The sequence below is a fragment of the Chionomys nivalis genome, chromosome X (assembly GCF_950005125.1).
Source record: "Chionomys nivalis chromosome X, mChiNiv1.1, whole genome shotgun sequence".
NCBI classification, from domain to species: Eukaryota; Metazoa; Chordata; class Mammalia; order Rodentia; family Cricetidae; genus Chionomys; species Chionomys nivalis.
This window is the reverse complement of record NC_080112.1, coordinates 121,167,389-121,184,555: the sequence shown is the minus strand read 5'-3', so window position 1 is coordinate 121,184,555 and position 17,167 is coordinate 121,167,389. Positions and strand designations below refer to the sequence as shown.

Genomic DNA, 17,167 nt, shown 5'->3' with positions numbered 1-17,167 from the left:
TAACCTAGGTAATTAACAGAATCTCCTCTTTGAATCTTTTCAGGAGCAATTTGTAATCCCCATTTAGGTAAGACTTTCTTTACTTCTTCAAACATCCTTTCTAATGTATTTGTATTTGAATCAGATAACAAAATGTCATCCATATAATGGTAGATTATAGACTTAGGAAAATGCTTATGTATTATTTCCAGTGGCTGGCTGACAAAGTATTGGCACAGGGTTGGTAGATTCTTCTATATGTTGAACATCTATTTTTTCTTGTACCAGCTGTTCTAAAGCCTGCAACTTTTCCTCAGCTAGAGGCCATTACTTAACCCATATTGGGATCTCAGTTAACCATTTTAAAGGTAGGGCTATTGGTACCTCTGAAGGTTTATCAATTGCTTTGTGTTCTTATACAGCCAGAACGGCTAGTGTTCATCATTTGTAATATCTTCTTATATTTTCATCAGAAACATAAGGTTTTGGGGCTGAAGGAAAGTTAATCTTGGTATGCAATTGCTACAATAGATCACAACCCCACAAATTCACTGCAATATCAGCTATATACAGCCTTAGTCTTCCTATTTGCCCTTCTGGTCCTGTGCATTCAAGCCATATCATGCTTTGTTTTACCTGAGATAAGGTTCCAATTCCCAGGAACAGCAACCTCTTGAAGAGGCCAACTTGGATGCTAAGATTGTAGAGTAATGATACTTCCATCCTTACCTGTGTCTAATAAGCCTTCAATAAAAACACCATTTATACAAACTCTTAGCTTTGGTCTTTGATCATTTTTAAATGTCTGCCAAAATATATGTTTCCTTTGTCCTACTTTAGTTTTTGACTCATCCTCAATATGTAACCCATTTTTCAGACCAATATTGCTGTTAAGAACAGGCATTGGATTTTTTTAATTTTCCTCGTTAGAAAATTCCTGGTCACACTTTCGTTATTTGCAGATGATATGAATGTGTACATCAGTGACTCCAAAATCTATCCCAAGGAACTCCTACAGCTCATAAACACATTCAGTGATGTGGCAGGATACAAGATTAACTCAAAAAATCAGTAACCCTTCTAAACACAAAGGATAGAGAAGCAGAGAGGGAAATCAGAGAAACTTCACCTTTTACGATAGCCACAAATAGCATAAAGTATCTTGGGGATACACTAATCAAGGAAGTGAAAGATCTATTTGACAAGAACTGTGAGGCTTTGAAGAAAGAAAATGAAGAGGAAACCAGAAAATGGAAGGATCTCCCATGCTCTTGGATAGGTAGGATCAACAGTAAAAATGGCAGTTTTACCAAAGGCAATCTATAAATTCAACACAATCCCTATCAAAATCTCTACAAAATTCTTCACAGACATTGAGAGAACAATAATCAACTTTATTTGGAAAAACAAAAATGCAGGATAGCCAAAACAATCCTATACAATAAAGGAACTCCCAGAGGTGTTACCATCCCTGACTTCAAACTCTATTACAGAGCTACAGTAATGAAAACAGCTTGATATTGGCATAAAAACAAAGACGATGACCAATGGAATAGAACTCAAGACCTGGATATTAAACTACAAACATATGAACACCTGGTTTTTGACAAGGGAGCTAAAGGTATACAATGGAAGAAAGAAAGCATCTTCAACAAATAGTGTTGGCATAACTGGATGTCAACCTGTAGAAGAATGAAAATAGATCCATATCTATCACCCTGCACAAAACTCAAGTCCAAATGGATTAAAGACCTCAATATAAATCTGACCACACTAAACCTGATAGAAGAGAAAGTGGGAAGTAGACTGCAACACATGAGCACAGGAGACCACCTCCTATGTATAACTCCAGTAGTACAGCCAACAAGAGCAATAGTGAATAAATGGGACCTCCTGAAACTCAGAAGCTTCTGTAAAGCAAAGAACACTGACATTAAGAAAAAAAGGCATTCCACTGAATGGGAGAAGATCTTCACCAACCCCACATTAGACAAAGGTCTGATCTCCAAAATACATAAAGAACTCAAGAAACTGGAAGTGACAATTCTAATTAACTCCATTAAAAAATGGGGTACTGAACTGAAAAGAGAATTCTCAGCAAACAAATTTCAAATGGCCAAAAGACACTTAAGGTCATGCTCAACTTCCATAGCAATCAGGGAAATGCAAATCAAAACAACTTTGAGATACCATCTTACACCTGTCAGAAAGGCTAAAATCCAAAAACACCAATGATAGCCTATGCTAGAGAGGATATGGAGCAATAGGAATACTCATACATTGCTTGTGGGAATAAAAACTTGTGCAACCACTTTGGAAATCAGTGTGGTGGGTTCTCAGGAAATTGGGAATCAATCTACCTCAGGATCCAGCAATACCACTCTTGGGAATATACCTAAGAGATGCCCAATCATACTATAAAAGCATTTGTTCAACTATGTTCATAGCAGCATTATTTCTAATTGCCAGATCCTGGAAACAACCTAGATGCCCCTCAATGGAAAAATGGATAAAGAAAGTGTGGAATATATACAATTAGAGTATGACTCAGTAGTAAAAAATGACATTTTAAATTTTGCATGCAAATAGATGGAAATAAAAAACACTATCCTGAGTGAGATAACCCAGACACAAAAAGATAAATATGGTATGTACTCACTCATTAGTGGACTCTAGCATTAAACAAAGGACATTAAGCCTATAGTTCACAAGCCTGGAGAAGCCAAATAACAAGGTTAATCCAAAGAAAAACATATATAGATCCTCTTGGAAATTGTAAGCAACCAAGATTTCTAGGCAAAAGTTGGGAGAATGGGAGTAGGGTGGGATTGGGGGGAAGGGGAGAGGGGGAGAGAGAACGGAAAAGGGAAAGACTGGAGAGTTCTTGGGGAAGTGGGAGGGTGGAGATGGATGAAGGACAGATATAGGAACAGGGAAGAAGATATCTACATTAAGGGAGCCATTTTAGGGTTGGCAAGAGACTTGGCTCTAGAGGGGATCCCAGGTGTCCACAGGGATGTCCTCAGCTAGGTCCTTGGGCAGCAGAGTAGAGGGTACCTAAACTGGCCTTGCCCCATTATTGCACTGATGATTATATCTAATATCACCATAGAGTATTCGTTCAGTGACAGATTGAGATAGAGACAAAGTCCCTCATCAGAGCAACAGATTGAGTTCCCAAGGTCAAGTTGAAGAGCAGAAAGAGGGAGAAGATGAGCAAGGAAGTCTGGACCATGAGGGGTTGGTCCACCCACTGATACAGTGTGCCTGTTTGTTCAGGCGTAAATGAAAGGTAGACAGAAATTATAATAAAATATTCAGCTTTAATTAGGGAAAGACTCACAGAACCAAAGTTCCAGCGGAGAACAGGAAAGCAGAAGGGGCGGCTGGGAGCACGCCCGAAATCTTTATAAGTAAAAAATATCCTCGGGGGGACCCTGCCCCCTGCTAGCAAGGTGATTAGCAAGGTCTCCCCTACACCTGTTCTAATGGAAGCTCACCAAATCCAGCTGACTGGGACTGAATGAGCATGCAATCAAACTGGACTCTCTCTGGCTGAAAATGGGGACTGACTGAGAAGCCATTGATAAAGGTACTGGGACTTGTTTCTACTGCATGCACTGGCTTATTGGGACCCTAGTCTATTTGGATGCAAAGCTTCCTAGGCCTGGATGTGTGTGTGGGGCTTGGACTTCCCACAGGGCAGGGTACTATGCCCTCTCTTAAGGAGGGATGGGGAGGGAGGAGGGGGACCGTGGGAACAGGAGGGGAATGGGAGGAGGGGAAAAAGTATAAATTTTTGAATGGAAAAATAAATAAAAAATAAAACACCGCCTGGTCCATTATATCTATCCTCTTATTGGCTTACTCTCACATCTTGATTAAACCCATTTCTAATAATCTGTACATCACCATGAGGTCATGGCTTATCAGGAAAGATTCAGCATGTCTGACCTGACAGCTTGCTCCATGGAGGCGATCTCTGCCTGCCTTCTTTCTCCCAGAATTCTGTTCTGTCTACTCTGCCCACCTAAGGGCTGCCCTATCAAAAAGCCAAGGCAGCTTCTTTATTCAACCAATTAAATCAACACAAATACAGAAGGACCTCCTACACCACAATATTAGGTTTCAGGGTACAGGACTGAAAAAGAAGTGGAGATAGTGGAGATTCCTTTGTCTCAGTTTTTACTTAAATAGGATTGTTTCAAGTTTTTCTCCATCTGGGATTTTAACTATGAGCTTCTCATATACAACTTGATTATTATGTTCAGGTATGATTCTTCTAGTCCCACCTTCCTGAGAGTTTTTACCATGAAGGCATATTAGATTTTGTCAAAGGTTTTCTGTATCTATTAAGATAATCATGTAATTGGTGTCTTGAAGTCCATGTGATTTATTATGTTTATTGCTTTATTTACATATTCTGACATAATGCTATTAAAGCATACTGAAAAACAATTGCATCGCCAAACCAAAAGTTGGACTTTATTTCGAAATGATGATTAAGTATATGTGTACTATATTTCCACTATTTTTTTGTCAATTGTAGAACATGCAGGTGGTTTCAATTTCTTAAACATTGTAAACAGAGCAGCAATGAGCAAGTATCTGTAGATATGGATGTCGAGCCATTTGGGTATATGCCAAGGTGTTGAAGGAGCAGCAGGCCGCTTCCCGCCACCTGGCTCCCAGCCACCGGCTAGCTTTACCCAAAATAATTACATGGAAACTGTATTCTTTTAAACACTGCTTGGCCCATTAGCTCTAGCCTCTTATTGACTAATTCTCACATCTTGATTAACCCATTTCCAATAATCTCTGTAGCACCATGAGATGGTGGCTTACCGGGAAGGCTCTTAACCTGCATCCATCTTGGAGAGGAGAGCTATAGCATCTGCCTCACTTCCCTTCTTCCAAGCATCCTGTTCGGCCTACTCCACCTATCTAAATTCTGCCCTATCAGGCCAAGCAGTTTCTTTATTAATTAACCAATGAAAGTAACACATAGAGAGAAGACACACCCACATCATTTCCTCTTTTTCTGCTTAAACAAAAAAGAAAGACTTTAACATATAAAATTACATATAACAAAACATTTATCAAGCAAGAATTACAGTTACAATATTTGTATCTATTTTATCTTTCATCATAACTAAGAAAAACTATAACTATCTATTCCAAGGAGTGGTATAGCTGGGTAATCTGATTGATTTAGTTTTAGTTTTTTGAGACTCTCCACACTGATTTCCAGAGTGGCTCCACCATTCTGTAATCCCACCAACAGTGAGTGGGTGATCTCTTTACTCAACCACCCCTCCATTGATCTTTGCCATTCTATCTGTGTTAAGATGGATGACATCTCAAAGCTATTTTAATTGGTTTTTCCAAAATTACTGGAGAAAATGAACATATTTTTAGTTATTTTTTTAGACATTTGTTTTTGCCATTTCAGATGTCACTGTTCAGATCCCAGGCCTACTTTTTTATTTTTGTGATTATAACATAATTATAACATTTGTTCCATTTCCTCCTTCCAAGTCTCTCATATCCCCTCCTGACTCACCTTCAAGTTCATAACCCAATTTTCAAATGTGTCATTTGTGTCTTTTGTTGTTTTTATAAGTTCAAAACATATTCTAGATATTAATCCTCTGTACAAATAATAACTGGTAGAGAATTTTTCACATTACTTGAGCTTCCTCTTCACCTGGTGGACTAACTACTGGCCAAAAGCTAAAAAGCTTTCATGACATCCTACTCAGCATTAGTATTTGGGCAAATAGAGTACTATTCAAAAAGACATTTATATTGTTGGTTATTCATCAGGGGAAACTGCTCAGACATGGGTTTAAGCCAATAGAAAGTCTTTACTATCAAGCTGGCAACTATTGAGTGTTCAGGATCACAGTGTAACCATGAGCCATTCTCAGGGTGAACTTTGAAGCCCAAAAACCATGTCCTAGGTTGACATACTTCAATTAACAAGAATAATCAGTCAGAAGCAGAATTACAGAAGTAAAAATGGAAGATTAGTACATTTATAGACTTTTTAGATCTATAGACTTTAATTGATAAGATTTTTGTTTTTGTGAAGAAGGATGCTTAAAAGAAATCCCACAGTAGCTCAGAATTGAAAAATCGATGGTTATTTATTCAGGGGTAGACTCACAAATCAGAATCCCCTGCTTGAGTGGATATCAGAAACTGAATCCAACAGCCAGAACAGAGGGGCCAGAAAAGAGAGTGGATGCATGTTCAGTGTATATAGTATAAGAGGACACGCCTTGATGACCAGGTAACCACTGGCTGTAAGACTTCCTATAGCACCTCCCTCTTCTGTTTAAATAAGAGAGTTCTAAGCCTAATACAAAATTATATACAATAAGAAAATATATATTCAATAATTAGGCTATCCTAATGAGTTTAAGTCTTGTATAATAATTGGCCAAGTCATGAGAGGAAGGTAACTACAACTATCAGGTATTCAAAACCATTGAAATCCAAGAACGGAAATAATATAACTTGAGTAAGCAGGAAGTGCAATCAAGCAACTTCCAAAAATGTGCAACAAATGACAGAGATAACAGTCTACTTGGGAAATCACCCAAAGTCTCATTTGCAACACTGAAGCAACCAACTTTGGCTAAGGCCTAGAATAACTGACATACCATTTCAGAGGGAGAAAACTTTTCAAAACCATCTTGTCCTGTCTTGGCAAGATCTGACAGTCCTGCTTATCCATTTCCGAATATCATGGATCTTGTCAGTGATTGAGAGATGGGCATTTCTTTGCCCGAAGGCCAGTTTTGCCAAGAAAAAAACAAGCTCCAAGTGGAATGTCTTCATGAAATTATCCCTCTTTATTGGAATGAGGTATTGCCTTGGGGCTTCTAGAGTGTTCATGGGATTCAGGGGTGGGTCTCCATGTTCTCCCTCCAAAAGATGAATGTGCTAGCCATCCTTTCCTTTCTTCTTTTCTTCATCCTCCCTCTATTTATCCTTGCTCTCATTCCTTCTTCCATGCTTACATCCTCAGTCTGTTCTGTATACCTCATTGTCCCTCCTTGCCTGTCTATTTATCTTACCTTGGTACTTTTGCTATTCTTTCAGGAATGCTGCAGGCAGCATTCAGTTCCCTGTACACGTAAACAAAGGGTTCAGCATGACAATCAAGTTGCCAGCAGAAATGAAGTGTTTGTAGAATAACTGAAAAATGGGGGTGTGAGGGTGGGATTTTTGTGGGAACTGGAGTATGCAGAGGAACAGAGGTATGGAGTGGGGGAGTGTGGAGGAATCTTAGTTTTCTCAGTCAAGTCAGTTGATACAAGTCAAACACAGGCAGAAGACAATGTCTGAACTGGGGTGACAACTGGACAGCCAATAAAGCCATCTGTGAGCTAGGAAATTCAATTAGGAAAATGGCTCCATGAGATCCAGTGTTAGGCAAGCCTGTAGGTATTTTCATCATTAGTGATTGATGGGAGATTGCCTTGCTCATTGGGGGGGGGTATCCCTGGGCTGGTAGTCTTGGGTTCTATAGGAAAGTGGGCTAAGCAATCATGTGGAGCAGGCCAGTAAGCAGCACTCTGCCATGGCCTCTGCATCAACTCCTGCCTCCAGGTTCCTGTCTTGTTTTCCTCCAATGAACAGTGATGTGGAAATGAAAGCCAGAAGAAAACTGTCCTCCCCAGTTGGCTCTTTGCCTTGGTGTTTCCTCACAGTAACGATAACCTTAACTAAGATAGTGTCCTACCTTACTTAGGGTCAGAGTAGTGGCAAGCACAGTCCAGCAAGGAAAGTAGATGTGAGGTAAAACTGGTTCCCATGGACTGGTTTCACTACCAAGGCCTAATTGGCTGATCCTGCCAGTTGAAAAATGGACTTCTATGCAGGTAAGCATGCTCACATTATTATCCTCTGTTCTGAGGAATGCCAGAGAACACCCAGGTTCAAGTTCAAAATTGGCTTCCACACAATGTGATGACTGTTGTAAGTGGAAGCTGGTCTGTACAACCAGAGGAATTATGGGTCAAGAAAAGCCCAACTTTTTCCTTTAGTAGAAATGAGGCTGTATTGTCCTAAACTTATGAGTAAGCTATAGTGTGCTTTTGTATATTACTCTGCACATTCTCAGTGTGTTCCCTGTCAGGGATGGATGGTCATAGAACAGTGGTTTGTAGAAATAGGAGCTGCAGGCTGCATTCCTGCCAAGCTCCCACATGGCTAGCTTTATACCGGGAAATAATTATATGGAAACTGTATTCTTTTAAATCCTGCCTGGCCCATAAACTCTAGCCTCTTACTGGCAAACTCTCACATCTTGATTAACCCATTTCTAATGAGTGTAGCACCAAGAGGTGGTGTCTTACCGGGAATATTCTTAACCTGCATCCATCTCGGAGAGGAGAGCAATGGTGTCTGCCTCACTTCCTTTCTTCCCAGCATTCTGTTCTGTCTACTCCACCTATCTAAGCAGCTGTCCTATCAAAGGCCAAGAAGTTTATTTATTAATTAACCAATGAAAGCAACAGATAGACAGATGACCCACCTACATCAGTGGTTCTTAATCTGAGTCATGAACCTTTGCTGATAGAAAGACTCTTTTAATTGGGTCAACTAAGACCATTGAAAAGCATAGATACTTGCATTAGGATGCATGACAGTAGCAGAATTAGAATAATGGAGTAATAACACAAATCATATTCTGGTTGGGAGTCACCACAACATAAGGAACACTGTTAGAGGGTGCAACATTAGAATGATTAGGAACCACTGCCACAGAGTGTCCAGAAACCACAGCAAAAAATCCCACCTAAGTAAGGGTGGAAGAAAGTACCAAGCTCAAAAGTCGGGAGGCCAGTTGGTCCGAAGTGTAAGAACAACAGATGCACAAGTAAGTGCATCTGGAATGTAGTGCTCAGATCACAGAGTGGCATCATGTCCCTTCAAAGGTCTGTGTCATTGTTTTTGATGTAGTGTACAAAACCTTCCACTTTAAAGTGTGTGGAAGGTACCAGGCCCAGCCCAAAGGTGTGGGTGGCCTTAGGCCAGTAGAAATTTGTAGCAAGCCAGGCACAAGGGGTCTCAATTGTTATCATGAAAAGGGCTCTTTCACTTAGGAGATGCCAGTAATGTAGTGCATGAAAGCACTGGCAGGTTTGTCTGCAGAAGAAAAAGAACAGTCTTTCTTCCTTCAGGCCATTTAGAATTTCTCCACAGTAATGAAATGTCTACTGTAAGTTCAGTCCTTAAGGAAAAGCAGGCTTCTGGTTGGGCTGTGAAATGTACAACCCTAGAGAAAATGGTAATTCCCTGGAAATCCAGGGGAGACCATACTTCAAGTAGACTTGTAGTATGAATGATATTGTTAGAGATGGATTATGTAGGTGTGTGTGTGTGTGTTTAACTCAGAGTCTCTTTCCATCCCTAGTCTTAGGCCCTGTGTGGGTAGGTGTTGTCTGTCTTGTGCCAAAGGCTCACATTCTTCTATATCCCATGCACTATTCTGTCAGGAGCATCCTGTGTGGGTGTTAGGAGGGGGAGGTCAGCTAACAATGAACGTGAAGCCTAGGAAATTCGTGGTTTTCCAGAACGTGCACAAACATGGGAATCCTGGACACATATTGGTTACCCTTAACCCCCAGAGTCAGGATAGTAGCTGAGGCTCCTGCACACATGTGCCAGTTAGAGTTTCCTCCTGGGCTCTGAGGGATAAGGGCTATATTCTGCCCTGAGTTCAGTGTCTTTCCAAAGTTTTGTTACTGTGTCTTCTCATCACTCCTGCATCTAGTGGTGGGTTTTCCAGTTTCATTTTCCTATGTGGAGCTTATGCCTTCAGGGTGTGACATACCCTGGGTTGAAGTGACTGAATATTTTGGAGTGAGGACCCTGGTCTGTGACATCCTCTCACCTGCTGTGGTAAGGATCCATACAGATAGACTCTAAAGCCTACTTTAGAACAAACATGTCCAAAAGTAAACTTAAGCACCCTTGTCCTTTAGAGGAAAATTGTCTTTTTTTCCCCCCTCAGAGATGGCAGAGAAAAAAAGCTGGAGGGAGGAAAGACACCTAAGTATACTTGGGGCAACACTGCCATCATGTGGAACTGCTTTCATGTTCCTGCCAACATCTCAGGGTGCACTTTCTTTTCAGGTTTTGGGATGACAGAATGAGGGTGCATGGGGACTCTGTTCTCCAGACTGAGCAGCTGAAGGAGTCTCTAGCTAACATTCCAGCATTAGGAAAATTCAGGATTTAGATCACTTGTGGGGTACTCACAGCTATCCCATGAGGTGTGTCATGCTGCAGAGTAAAAAACCAGAGCGACGCAGGAAGTGCAGGTTTAGCTTTCCCGGGGCAGCCATTTTTGCCAGTGTTGGTAGGAGCTCTATTAGGACTCAGTGTCTTGGAGCACATATGTGGAAAACATACTTGTAACTACATTATATCCACTTACCAACTTCAAGGAGCAGGTATCGTGTCGCTGACTTCATGATCTTTTTTTTTCTGAACTGTAATCTATACCTACCTCTCATTTCCTGGAATCAGAAACAGCCATTGGAATTCTCACCTCTGTTCATGGCCTTGGAGATCCACAGAAATTTTACAGTGGTTTACATATTTATCAATCCTTCTTTCGTTTCTTTATACCCTTCTTTCTTACTCAGCCTGTCCTTCCTCCATCCTTTTCTTCTTACCCATTCCATCCCCCTACCCATGCTCACATCCTCATTCCATCACTCTGCTTCAATTTCTGTGCATCCAGTATATTTCTGGTGTGAACAACATGTTAGTGTGTGTGTGTGTGCGCGTGTGTGTATGTGTGTGTGAAACATGGCATTCCTTCTCTTGCCCACATGGACTTTTTCATTTCCATGTATTCATATCCCAAGAAGAAAACAAGATGAAGGTGTAAGTTTCTTTTGAGTTTGTCTAAAATGTAATACCAAGCAAGGGATTGCCTGAGGAAAGGCTGCTGGTGTGCTGCTGTGGGAGTGACATCCTGGAAGGAGCCAAGAGGACAGTGTTCTTTGTAATGTGTCCTGGTTCCCTTAAGTCTATGTAACGATATCAGCAGTTGTTCATTGTAGGAATGGAGGATTACAGACAGGGGTACATGGCTGCATGCACATGGCAAAGAAAGGTCCATGTGCAAGACGAATTCTGTCCTTTGGAGAAAGGAAATTGTGGCAAATATTTTGTCTGTCAGTGGCTGTGTGTGGTAGAAAGAACTACTGATTACAGACAAAGAGATCATCGTGTTTTCTGGGCAGACCCCAATAGGTGATCTGGGGCCAGACCAGGACTTGACAGGCTGGTAAATGCTGGGATTGACTAATAGTTTCTTGGTATTTTCTAGTCCCTAATGAGGGTTCCTGGGAAACAAATCTTCCATCAGAGGCTCAGGGGTCTCAACACAAAAACTCTTGTGATCTTGGAGGTGGATGATAGTCAAGGTCCTAGAGTACACATGTTGGGGTCTCTGGACAAGAAGACAAAAGAGTTTAGGTGACATTTATTCTTTTTATTCTGACTCTAGTCCGTGGCGCAGGAAATGGGACCCTCAACATGGAAGCGAGCTGTTTGCTTTCCATCCTCGGTACAGCCTGGCCTCTCATTCTGCTGGGTGTAGATCTGTTGCTGCTCCTATGGCATGCACGTGTGTGCGCACGCGTGTGTGTAGGTGATGTCTCCCTTATGCAAACTGCCCACCTCCCTCTGTCCTATGTGCTCTCCCAGTCAGGAGCCTGGTGTGTGAGTGTGAGGAGGGGGTCTGGAAGCCTTGAAGTAGAAACTGGCTTGTGGAATGGCTATATAATGTTTGCACACCCGCAAGAGGACTGGGCACTCTATGGGTTACCCTAAGACCCAGCTTCAATGTTCCCCCTGAGTGCCATGGATATGTGGGTCAGTTAACTTGTTCCTGGCAGGATATAGGGGGTTGTGCTCAGCCCAATGTCCAGTTTCTGCCCAAGATTTTATTTCTGTGCCATCTGCTGACTCATGCTTCTCATTTGAGGATTCCCAATTCAGTTTTGCTGTATGATCCTTAGTTCTTGAGAACATGTCCTGTCGTTGTGTTGGAGTGGGGTCTGTGACTTTCCATACAATATCCATACAGGAAGATTCTAAGGCTTCAAGGCCTATTTCTGGCTAAAAGAGTCCAAGATTGACAACTTGGAATCTAATAGCAAATTGTTTGACTTTTTTTTTAATCAGAGAAGGGTGGAGGGAGATACCCAGGAAACCTGGTACCTTGACCATGTTGGTGCAATACTGCTCTCAAGCAGTGCAGTGTTTCTTTACTGTTCCCACAAACACCTCAATGTTATTTCTCTCAAAAAGTGAGGGGAGGAATTGAATAAAGAATTTATCGAAGAATCTGGTCTAAAGAGTAAAGTAACACGGGCTTCAGTTAGCCCACTCCAGCTAATGGTGACCACCTCACCATTGCCAGAGACTTGCTGTACTGCAGAGCAACAACCATAGCTACACAGGAAATACAGGCTTGGATTTTCTGTGACAGCCATGTTTGTCAGGGTGGGGAGGGGCTCTCTACCCAGGAGTCAGCACCCATACTGCAGATGTGTGTATAAAGCATCCAGGATCAGAGACAGGTTGAGCGCTGGTGAATTCATGGTCCCCTTCTTCTTGTATATATTTTTTGAACTTCACCTGTCCTCAAGTCCTGGAATAGACACTGCCCTTGGGATCCTGGACTCTGTACATGGGCTTGGAGGTCTCCAGAAATATCATCAAGAGTTTAGCTATTTCTCAGTCCTTTCATTTCTTCATTCCCTTCTTCCTCCCTTAGTCCATCATCACTGCATCCCTTCCTTCTTTCCTATGATCCTTTTCCACTCCCTCCATTGCTGCTGATATCCCCAGTCTGCTCTCTGATTCATGTTCAGTTGATTCCTGCTGTCTTTCCTACATTTTGACTTCCTTTTCATTTCCTTTATTATCTCCTGTCATTGAGGACTTCAGTTACAGCTCAGTGTGTTATAACTCTCAGTCAGGAGTTAAACATCAATATCAGGTCCCCAGTACAATCCAAGGTATGGGGAATAAACTCAAGTATGGATTGCAGGCATTCTATGGTGCATTGCAGGTGGGCATCTTTGTTCTGCGAGCCAAGTGAATTGAGTAGAAAGGAGAAGTCAGAGTCCTTCCTTAGTATGAACTAAGTCAATAATGAAGGTAGATGTGAGACAGGAGAGCTGCCAATTATACTGGTTTAAATACCAGTGTCCCCTTTGGCAGGCCCAGTGGCTCCAGGATGATTTTATGAGCAGGTAGCCGCTTTTGGAGGACACAAACCATAAGACAATAATGGTTGCTAGGCAAGCACAAAGGGAAGGTTTGGAGCCCCAGCTCAGGGCCTGGTAGGCAGGTAACAGGTGTAAATGAATGCAGTGTCTTCTTATGTCATTGTGTATTTCCCAAATCAGGATTCTGGGGAGCCTCCAGTGTCAACAGAGGCTGAAAATGCCTCTAAGCTATAATGTCCTGACAGCTGTAGAATATGGCTGACACTCTCCACTTGAAATCAGACTGGGTCTAGGGATGAAGCTTGGGTCCTTTGGACCAAATCCTCCAAAGGGTTTAAGCATGAGCTGACCTCTGTGCTATGACTCTTGATCATGGAGTTATGAACTGGGGTTCTCATAAGGGAGACCTCCCATATGATTTTAGTCCTCTGCCTTCCCTGAATCCTCCTTCTGTTAGACAATAAACGATTGCTGGCCCTAGGACAGTTGGGTGAATGGATGTCTCTCTCATGTCAATTGTCCACATCATCTGTCCTCTGCATACCATCTGCTATCAGGCTGAAAGGTTATACAATACCTACACTCACATGGGTACCTAGACACTATATGACACTGTTTTCGCCCAGTCAGCTGAGGGCCCTGTGCATGTGTGTCAGTTAGAGTGTTCCTATAAGGCTGTGAAGGACAGGGTCATGTTTAGTGTGAAGATTAGTTTCTGCCCAAGATTTTACTTTTGGGGCTTCTTAACTCTTGCATCCTCATGATGGAGATTGCAATTTATTTTCTCTGTATTGGCCTTATGCCCTAAGAGTGTGACTTGCTAAGAGCTCTCCTGTGCCAATGAGTTCAAGTGTACATTCCACTTTCTCTTCTGTAAGGTTCAATGTGGCTGGCTTTATGTTGAGGTCTTTGATCCATTTGGACTTGAATTTTGTGCATGGTGATAGATATGGGTCTATTTTCATTCTTCTACATGTTGATATCCAGTTATGCCAGCATCGTTTGTTAAATATGCTTTCTTTTTTCCATTTGATATTTTTTGCTTCTTTGTCAAAAATCAGGTGTTCGAAGGGGTGTGGATAATATCTGGCTCTTCTATTTGGTTGTATTGTTCCTCCTGTCTGTTCTTATGCCAATACCAGGCTGTTTTCAGTACTGTAGCTCTGTAGTAGAGTTTGAAGTCAGGGATTATGATGCCTCCAGAAGTGATTGTCTGCCTATGGCATGGTAGCTGGGACCTTTTGGTGAAAAGTATGTTCCAGAAGTAATTGTGAGTGTTCTCATGTCAGTAAGACGTCAGCCAATCATAGTGAGTTCAATCGCCATCACAAAAACCATGGAAAGTGTTCCTTAAGTGCGCCTTCACCTGGATCTTAGTAAAGATGGAGTTTTCAAACCCAGGCAGTGCTGTCTCAACAAGAAAGGGGTAGAGTCATTTTCATCTGGGCATTACAGACAGTCTCAATAATAAGGTAGTGGGCCTCTGGAGGTTCAGTCCTAGACACTCTATAGGTCAGACTTGATGCCTAGTGTCAAGGGGACTGTGCTCATGTAACAGAGTGAGTCTGGCAGGACGAATGGTGCTGTATATAGCCCCGGGACAGTTTTTGTTGAAGATTTTTTTTCCTCTGGCTTCTCCCAACTCTTGGATCTAGGGAAGGGGGTCCCTATTCATTCAGTTTTCCTGTTTGGCTCTTATGATGGAGGAGTTAATTTCATTGGTTAAATAAAGAAACTGCCTTAGCCCTTTAATAGGACAGAAAATTAGGTAGGCGGAGTAGACAGAACAGAATGCTGGGAGAAAGAAGCTGAGTCAGGGAGTCGCCATGATTCTCCCACTCCAGACAGACGCAGGTTAAGATCTTTCCTGGTAAGGCAGCTCATGGTGCTACACAGAATATTAAAAATGGGTTAGATCAATATGTAAGAGCTAGCCAATAAGAGGCTGGAACTAATGGGCTAGGCAGTGTTCAAAAGAATACAGTTTCCCTGTAATTATTTTGGGGCATAAGCCATGTGGGCGGCCGGGTGCCGGGACGCAGCCCCGCCACCGCTTTTATTACAACACTCTTATGCCCTGAGGCTGGGCCCTGTTTTTTGTGGAGGAGTGTCTCAGTACAGAGGTCTATTGTGTCTGAGACCTTCCAGGCCAGATCCATAAACTAAGGATCCAAACCCATCTCTGGCTATAAGGAGCCAATTATAGCCAAGATATTTTGGAGTTTAGTGTCTTGTTGACTCTTTTCAGTATTTTTTTTTCCTCAGAGAAGGGCAGAGGGAGTGAATGTGAATGAAGGGTATCATTTGCATTACTGGTGCTATACTGCCATCAAGCGGAACTACTATGCTGTTCCCAACATAAACTCAAAGTGCTTTTTGTCTGTATGTCTAAAAATCAGTAGGTGAGGAATGTTGGGGCTTCTGGTCCAAATACTGAATTAATGGGGGCTCTAACTAGCTTGCTAGTTCTGGGGTAAGCTGGGGTTTGATGTCTAGGGTGGGACTCAACCAGTGCTAGCCTCCAAGGCAGCATGGATTTCAAAGTAGTAAAGCCCAGAATAAGGGTTTTGCTATCTTGTGGCAGACATGTTTGCCACAGTGCTGAGGAACACTCCGCCCTGGGATGCAGATAGGTAAGTAACTTGCTTGTTAAGATACAGACTCTAGCCAGGTGGTGGTAGTGCACGCCTTTAATCCCAGCACTCCAGAGGCGAAGGCTGGTGGATCTCTGTGAGTTCGAGGCCAGCCTGGTCTACAAAGTCGGTTCCTGGACAGGCTCCAAAGGTACAGAAAGACCATGTCTCAAAAAACAAAAACAAAAACAAAAAATACAGAATCTATCCAATTTTTAGACACGTACCTGCACAAATACTTCATTTCCTGGAATCAGCCACTGCCCAGGGGTCTGGTCTCTCTGCTTTAGGGTCCCCAGAAAATCAACCTAGAGGTCATAAATTTGTCAGTCCTTCTTTCCTCTTTTTATCCTTCTGTCCATCCACTTTCCCTTTTTCTATTCTTTCTCTCCATCTTTTGTCACTTTCTCCCTTGCTTTCATGCTTAGATCCTCAGTCTGTTGTCTAGGTTTCATTTTCTTCTTCTGGCTTTCTGCATTCCTATCTTTTGGGTTTCTTCTTATTCCCTTTGTTATTCCATTCTGAAGGACCTGTCTTAAACCTGTGAGCCAAAAAATTAGAAACAAAATCGGGTTCCCTGGAACAATGCAAGGGTATGGGAAATAAATGCAAAAGTGAGATACAGGGAGATCATTATTCCACCATGAAGCTATAAACAGGTGGGAAATTGGCCCAGGGAAGACAACCATCCTAATTTGTCTGATGACTTGCAATGGTATCATACCTGGAAGTAGACTCCATGGTGCACAGAGGAGAAAGGGCACACAGGAAGTTGCCATTATGAGTTGCACTTCCCTACGTCATGATCAGGAATCAAAGTGGAGAGGACAGTTGCCAGTTAAACCCTTTGGTTTTCCTGTCCAGAGACCCCAGCTAACATCGCGTTTTGGATGGTGGCATACTCAACCTCGGGTGAAAGAAGAGGCTCCCTGGAACCATGATCTGAAGATAAGAAAATATCAAAATAAAACCTTCATTTCATCTCAGCTTCTACTCACCTACCATCTCCTTTGAAGCAGCCCCAATTCATTTCTTTGGGCTTGCCCAGCAACAATTACATTCTCACTGTGTGTAAACAATAGTTCCCTGTACCCGAGGCATCGATACCTGTGGTGGGATTTTTTTGTGCTCTAATAAATAAAGCTTGTTTAAAATCAGAGGGTGGAGCTAGGAACTTGCCAGCCATAGAGGTCTAGACAGACAGGAAGTGATATTGCTGGGCACAGAGAAGGATATAAGGTGGATGGAGACAAGGATTCAGCCGCCCCTTTCTGTCAAATGAGT

The 17,167-nt window shown here is 42.2% G+C and overlaps 1 long non-coding RNA gene across 2 annotated transcripts in view; it reads right to left on the bottom strand.

Annotated features, from left to right (window-relative positions):
- Positions 1-11,354: 11,354 nt before the first annotated feature.
- LOC130867585 (uncharacterized) overlaps positions 11,355-17,167 on the bottom strand; it is a 68,004-nt gene continuing 62,191 nt past the window's right edge. For both annotated transcript variants that reach the window (XR_009056466.1, XR_009056467.1), the window contains 3 exons: positions 16,608-16,825; positions 16,111-16,191; positions 11,355-14,657 (listed from right to left, as the gene is read on the bottom strand). This is a non-coding gene — a long non-coding RNA (uncharacterized LOC130867585). The remainder of the gene's footprint in view (positions 14,658-16,110; positions 16,192-16,607; positions 16,826-17,167) is intronic.